Genomic DNA, 7,885 nt, shown 5'->3' with positions numbered 1-7,885 from the left:
GTTAGAGATGGAGAACCTGGAATTATCAGTATGATTCACCAGAGTTACTCTAAATGTAAATTTTAAAGTTAGAATTCTTTCTCAGTTAAGGCCTTGTTTAGTCTCTAAGGCAGCTCTTTTGGAAGGGAAGTTTTCTCCATACCTTGAAACATGATATTTATTACCTGCTACCTCTGAGGTTTTTCATCTTAGTTTAGGTACTTAGGTCTAAAATAACCAAATTCTGCACACATTTAGATGTCTGTGATTTTGAAAATTGATCTTTATTCCTATTCTCTTAATGAAGAGAGCAGTCCAGCCACCGCAGACAATCAGGAATGTATTAGCGCCAACTGGGGGAAAGCAGGAAGTCTGCAAAACCCGAGGCAGCCAGAAATTCTTCCTTTCCATAAGCTGGAAAACAGCTGTCCCTGAGAATTGTTGCTCCAAAGGTGGAATTACTTACACCCTTCTTTAACTCAAGAGATCAAGGCCTGGCCTAATGGAAGGCCAAGTCATTTGCGTGTTCATTCACAAAGGGAAAATTTAGCATCCTTAACCTCGAACTGGTTATAGCTTGAAAAAACAAACCAGGAAACCAAGAACCACCAAACCCTAAGCTTCATTATATCTTCTTTTGACTATTTCACTTTATTCAAACGAGCCACTCACTGATAACATTTTTGTCGATGTTTATCCATGTGAGAAGAGATGAAAAGACTTAATGACTTAACCCTATGGTTAGCAAAACCTTAAAAAGTTTTTTTATTCTAAATCCATCAATCCAAAAATGTGCGTTTGAGAAGATAGGGAGTCAGCTTAATTTAACAATATGCTAAACAGGTAAAATATGTTATCTTAGAATTAAACTCATCAGCAGTGAAACATGCAGCTTCTACATTCTGCCTGGATAAGACAAGAATTCTGGTTCTATTGTGAGAGGCATGAATTCAGCCAAGGGTGGGCAGGGATCCAAAGGACCTGAATATGCCATTTTCTACAACTAATTCAGATTAAATGAATCTTCCGCCTTTCCTGAATACTGAATTGGCCTTATATATGAATGGAATTGATCATTGTCAATGAGATGGGATTTAAAATAAATATAAATATAAAAATATAAAAACAATAATGAAAATAACAACTAACATTTGTTAAATGGCAGCATAGGGCTAAATGCTTCACAGGGATTATTTCCTTGAATCTTCATGATAATCTTATGAGGCAGGTATTATTATCCCTATTTTATAGATAAGGAAACTGAGGCTTAGAGAGGGTAAGAAACTTGCATAACATCTCACAGCTATGAAATGATGGGTCCAAGATTCAAATATGGGCATGACTAATCACAGAGTCCAAATTCTGAACCATATTCTCAGCTCTTTACTTGGAAATTTTACCATTAGAAAGCCATTTCTTTAGCTTTTTAAATGCCAATCTCTTTTGAGGACAATTCCATGTTAAGGTGTTATGGTGTTATCAATCACCAACTCCTGTCAATGAGTTCTTCAAATCCTTTATAACTTGATAATAAACTGGGAGGAAGTGTTTTAAGGAAACAAAGGGGAATGGATATGGAATGTCTAAAGTAAGACAATGAGAGGCTCTGGGACTATATAAGAAGGCTATCACCAGAGTCCCAATGCTAGCTGACAAGCCTGCATAAAGAAACAGATTTAGAGCTACCTCACTTTTATCCTTCTACGTATAAAAGGCAGTCACACCCACACAGGACTTGCCCTCCTCACTGCCTATTCTTTATATTATAATTAACTTTATTGATACTTCTAGGTGACAGTAGTGCACATTCTCCCATAGACTATTTCTTCAGGTCTTACACTCCTAATAGATCCAGTCTTCTTGCCTCTGTTTATTTCTAGTAACTTTTGATGAACAAGAACCCCATTTACAAATTAAAGGAATGGATAGGAGTAGAAACTAACATGAGCTGAGGGTCTGTTATTCACCAGGCACCATGAGGAATTGATGTACATGACCTCACTAAATATTCACATCCAGAGTTTACCCACAGTCTCTCAGCTTAATAAGAGACCAAGCCAGGATTTAAGCACAGATCTTCCAGACTCCAACTTCCATTGCTTAGCACTGCACAATGAAATAAATGAACTACAGAATAAATATTTTAGAAATGAACCCCTTATTAAGATTAAAACAGTTTTCAAAGTGGAGCAGAAAGAGAGATGATAACTTTCATGCATCTTAGCTGTCAGGACATAAAAGAAGGTTGGATTAGCTTAGATGGGGGAAAAGGTATGAAAATAATGGGAAAGACAATTAATCAACCAAACGCCTTGATTCATTTTGTGTGGCTATAAATAGCACATGATACTCATGATCACCAGAAAGATGACCTGGATTTTGAATCCTTAAATCTTTACCTTAGATGGACAGGTGCATGTAGCATTCTAAATAAAGGTAAATTTCTTATTACAAGGTTAATTTGTGGTCTCAAAGCCCAATGGTCTCCTGGTGAGGTGGGATAAGCCACTGGCTTCCACTTGGCCTTCTAAGAGCAGCCAAGCAGGAGATCATCTAGGTCTTCTCATTGTCCTGTTACAAATGAGGCACCCCTGGCTCTCTGCTGAGAGTGAGAGCTTTTAGCTTTTGCATCTCCCATCGAAGTTTTTGTTCCAATTCTTAGCATTATTTCCTACATGAAGAAAGGAGGCACAGAGAGTGACTGTGGCCAAACTGTGTGCTTGTCTCATACTCAAATGCATTTCTCCTGGCCTGAGGAAGACAGTTTTGAGCTCTTCTACAGGTAGGCGTTTAGTCACTTCCTATTCACCCCACTGGTGAAGGGATTCCCACCAATGGGTTACAGAGATGGCCAAACACATGACACCCAACATGGCACAGATGAGATTGACAGCAGTTTATTAGTCATATATACTCATAGCCTGGTAGAAGAGGAAACCATACACCACACATGGCTGTCGGAAACCAGCCAACCGAGTCAAACCAGGTCCCTGAATGGGGGAGCGGGGACTGAGAAAAAAGAGAAGACAGACAGGGTGCAGGAGGGAGAACAGATCTCACAACTGTCTCTCCGAGTTTATTTCTTAGGCTCCTTTTTATACATATTCTGTTCCTTTGTGTATCCCAAGATAATATAGTTAAAGTAACATCTTCAAGATCAAGGTACAACCGAAACTACCTTGTACTTCCTGTTTCTAATCTTAATCTTCTTCCTCCTGGAATTCCTCAGAACCAGCTTTTTTCCTTTTATATGCAAGCAGGCCTCCCAAGATAATCCATGCACTCCTTTGAATTTTGGGAGCTTCACTTAACCCTTTAGCTCCTTACACATGGCCACTTGGGAGTTGTACTTGGGAACAAAGTGAGCAACCAGAGGCTGTGTGAGACAGGCTTTGTAGTATCAAAAGGGTGAGGTACCCTCTAATTTCCATGGGAGGACGTGATTGGCTTGTTTGAGTAATTCCGTGAGCTGACAGAGAACTGAAGCTTCCTACCCAAGGATAAGCAGGCACTGTGCCTGGCCCCCATAATTAAAAGGGTTGTTAGGCTAGAAGCCCTTATCCATGGGAACAGAACGGAGAGAAGTTGTGGTCATCTGAGGTCTCCTGGTTTTCCTTAGATATCAAGACGTACATAATATTGGGCCTTAGTTTTCATCCTTACACTACAGTAGGACATGTCACTAATGGCACAAACAAAACTAGAAAAGGACTATAAAAGTTTTGATTTGTATATGTCCTTCCTCCTTCAATTTATACACTCTAGAGGTAAAGAAACATGCCTCTTCTTCCCCTTTTTATTTCCCTTCATGAAGCTTTGGAATATATCCTGTGCTTGTTGATAGACTACCACAATAACCAGACACTTAGTCAGTGTTATTGTGGAAGAAGTCAATTTTTATTTGAGAAGATGTTGCCATCCAAATTTTTTATTAATTTATCAAATATTTATAGAAACTCTAAATTACGAAAAATTTTATAGGTGCTATATCAGAGTTCTTTGGCAGGCAACAGAAACTGACTCTGGTTGACTTTAGCAAAAAAGGAGTTTATTGGACTGGATTTGAGTAGCTCAGAAGGAAAAGAAGCTTAAACAATTCAGACTCGGAAAGGACAATTATCAGGACAGCTCTGGGGATCTTTGCAGCAGAAACGAATGGACACTCTATTAAGGGCAGCATTAGCTCTAATCTTTCAATCGCTAGCTTAACATTCAAATTCCAGGAGGAGTCTGACATGACTTAAGTCTTGGGCAAGGGAAGAGGACACATTGATTGAAAATAACACCAAATCTGCAACAGGTGAGAGATGGTTTCTCATTTTTAAAAAAAAAAAAATCAAATGGCTGTTTACCCAAAGAAAGGAGGCAGAAATAAAAGCAAATAGGTGTTCATTTCTAGAGATATTTCATTACTTTATATGAATTAGAAAATCAATGATTATTAAACAAAACAGATAAATCCAAATTTTAACCCACTCATTGGTTGTGCTTTCTACTGTGTGTATTTCTATTTACGTATATATTTTCTCATTTCATTAAAATGAAGCATTTTCAATGCCTCAATATGCTGTTGTAGGGTAAATTTGTTATGGATTTATCCTCAAAAAGGCCAGTCTGCCTTTAAGTCTTACTTTTTACCCCAACCACAAGGATAGGCTTTTTTTCTTTTTTTAAAAAAAAGAATAAATAGGGGTATGAATGGATCAGTGTAACTAAATATGTTGAGTGATTTTAAAACTATTTAATGAAAAGGATAGATGCGCACACACAAAATAGTACAGCTTTCTACACCTAAGGAGTTTATAATGAATACATGTACACACAATTAAGTGAAAGTTCAAATAACAAATATGTAACACAGATGTCAGCAGAAACTTCACATTCCTTTCCCTCTCAAAGTTTTCCGAAGAATCTCAGAAGCTTCCATACTCAAGGTCACTTTTGTATCTTAGTACCTGCTACCACTTGGAATCTTACTTTCATTTTTATTTCTGCCCCAAATTGCTGCTTTTTCTCTGTTCTGTAGTAAACTAGCAATCTTCCTCTTTTTAAAGAAAGACATTTGAATATAGCAAACTTTATTTAAAACTTTGGAGAAAAGAAGGGGACTCACATCACAGGAGAGTTAACACGTAAAAAAAAAGATTAGATTTCTATATTTTCAAAAGTCCTTTAGCTATTTCCAACAATTCAGGCCCCAGCATCCTGTTTTGTATTTTAGCCGTCTCCTTCTCTCATCTCTTGCCAGTAATTTGTCTCATGTTATTATGCAAAGCAATTCAGCTCTCCTTAATTCAACCCCAGGTCTCTCTTGACACATCCAAAGACTCGCTAGCTATTAGACAATGGGTCCTCTACTTTTTCACTGGTCTCTACAAGAGAAATGGACCAGTATGAATATTTTTTCTCAGGAATATTAATCCTGGCACCCATCCTTAAGTGCTAAGAACTGGAGCAGAAATGGCTATACCTAGCTTGGATTAAAAACAAACAAACAAAAAAACACATTTTTTTCCTCCTTGTTACAACTGCTCTGTGGTGACCATAAAGAAGGGAAGACTGTGGGCCGAGGAGGTAAGAAAAGATTTTGCGGAGAAGGACTGTGACTTAAACTCATAACTATGACTTAAAACTATTAGGGATGAAGCTTAATCTGAAAACTTCAGATTAAGTTTTCCTAACTGATTACATACATTTATCTCTCTTTCTTTTCTAAATCCCATCAAAATGTCATAAATAACATCAGAAGAACAAACCCACTGCAGAACTAAAAAAAATGAAGGGGTACCTTCAGACAAGTTAAGAATTCCTAGAAAATATGAAGCAAATGGTAATCCCCCAAAGTTGAAGAACCTGGAATCCTCTGTAGTTGGAAGAGAGGAATGGCCTCTCTCAGAAATAAAGAAAAAGAAATAGAGAAAAAAAAAATTAAAGAAAGGAGAGAAGAAAAGGAGAAAGAAGGAAAGGACAGAAGGAAGAAAGTTTTCCAAAAGAATCTTGGAATTCTAAGATCAAGGACAGTAAGAATTAAAAGAAGCAGGCAATCTGGTGGTAGGCTGGGTGAATAATTAAAGATCTGCAGAACAGTGACACTAGTCTCCTGATCTCAGAATTGCTGGTTGTTATTTGCCCTAGGATATAGTCTTTCCTTGGCCAAATAAATGAAAAATTCGATAAAGAGTATTCCCAGGGTAGTTTTTGGGAGTAGAAAAACAGAGATCTCCCTAGGTAATAATCACTTATGTGATCTCCACTGGAAAAACAAACAAACAAACAATGTGTACATCTTTCATTCTTCCTTCTTTATCAATTGACAAAAGAAATGTTGGTATATTCGGAACTTGTCACTGCCAGAGAAGCAGAGATTTTCACTTGGACTGAAAGAAATACACTCCAGCTATTAATCCAGGTCAATATAGACCATTAATATATATGAATATACAGCCAACAACCTCCAATCATTTGGAAAAAAAAAAAAATGAATAGCATTCAAAAGAGGAACCAAAGTCAAAGAATGGGAGAACCAGTTCCTGAAGAAACAGAGTTAATAGAAACAAAAGAGAGTCAAGAGCATGCCACATCCAAAAGAAGAACATATGGCTCTGAAAAACAATCCATCAGAACCCTTGGAAATTAAAAAAATTACCACCAAAATAAACAACAGATGGCCCAAATAACAGAATTTACATAGCAGAAGATAAACAGTAAATTAAAATATCTGGCCAAAGACATCTCTCAGGATGCAGTAAAAATAATGAGATAAAAATAGGTGCCAGATTAAGAGACAAGAAAGATAGTTACGGGAGATCCAACATTCATCTAATTGGAGTTCTAGAGGAAGAGAAAATCAAAAGAAATTAATCAAATAAATAATTATGTGAGCACATGAAATAGTACTTAATATCTCTAATCATTAGGGAAATGCAAATCAAAAGTACACTGAGATATACCAAACAGGATGGCTATTATCAAAAAACAAAGAAAACAAAACAAGAAATGAACAAAAACCAGGAAATAACACATGTTGACCAAGATGTGGAGAAATTGAAAACCTCATGCATTGCTAGTGGGAACAAATGGTGCAGCTGTTGTAGAAAACAGTATAGTGATTCCTCAAAATAATTAGACATAAAATTATCATGTGATCCAGGAATTTCGTTTTTAGGTACACTTCCAAAAGAATTGAAAGCAAGGACTGCAACAGATATTTGTACATTGATATTCACATTGGCACTATCCACAATTGCCAAAAGGTAGAAACAACCCAAATATTCATCAATGGATGAATGGACAAACAAAATGTGGTATATCTATACAATGGAATATTACTCAGTCTTAAAAAGGAAGGAAATTCTGATGTATGCTACAACATGGAAAAACCTTGAAAATATTATGCTTAAATAAAATAAGCCAGATACAAAAAAGAATATATTATATAATTTCACTTATATGAGATACTTAGAGTGGTAAAATTCGTAGAGATAGAAAGTAAAATAGAGGTTATTAGGAGTTGGAGAAAAGGAGAAATGTGGAGTTATTGCTGAATGGTTATACAGTTTCAGTTTGGGATGATAAAAAAGTTCTGGAGATGAATTGTGGTGATGATTATACCACAATGTGAACATACTTAATGTCACTGAATTGTACACTTTAAAATAGTTAAGTATGTTATGTATATTTTAACACAATAAAAATTTAAAGCAAAACAAATATATTACACATTGCTTTTTCATTTAAATGAATAAATTGGATATTTTAAAGAATTATGTAAAATTCCACTAACTAAAGAGTCTTCAGATTAAAAGAATGCATTGAGTGCTGAGCAGGAATAACTTTAAAAGAAACAAACCTAGACACATCATGGTGAATTTTCCGAACTCTAAGATTAAGGAAAAAAATTTTAAAA

This window comes from Pteropus alecto, unplaced genomic scaffold (assembly GCF_000325575.1).
Source record: "Pteropus alecto unplaced genomic scaffold, ASM32557v1 scaffold3, whole genome shotgun sequence".
NCBI lineage: Eukaryota > Metazoa > Chordata > Mammalia > Chiroptera > Pteropodidae > Pteropus > Pteropus alecto.
This window is presented reverse-complemented; position numbering follows the sequence as displayed.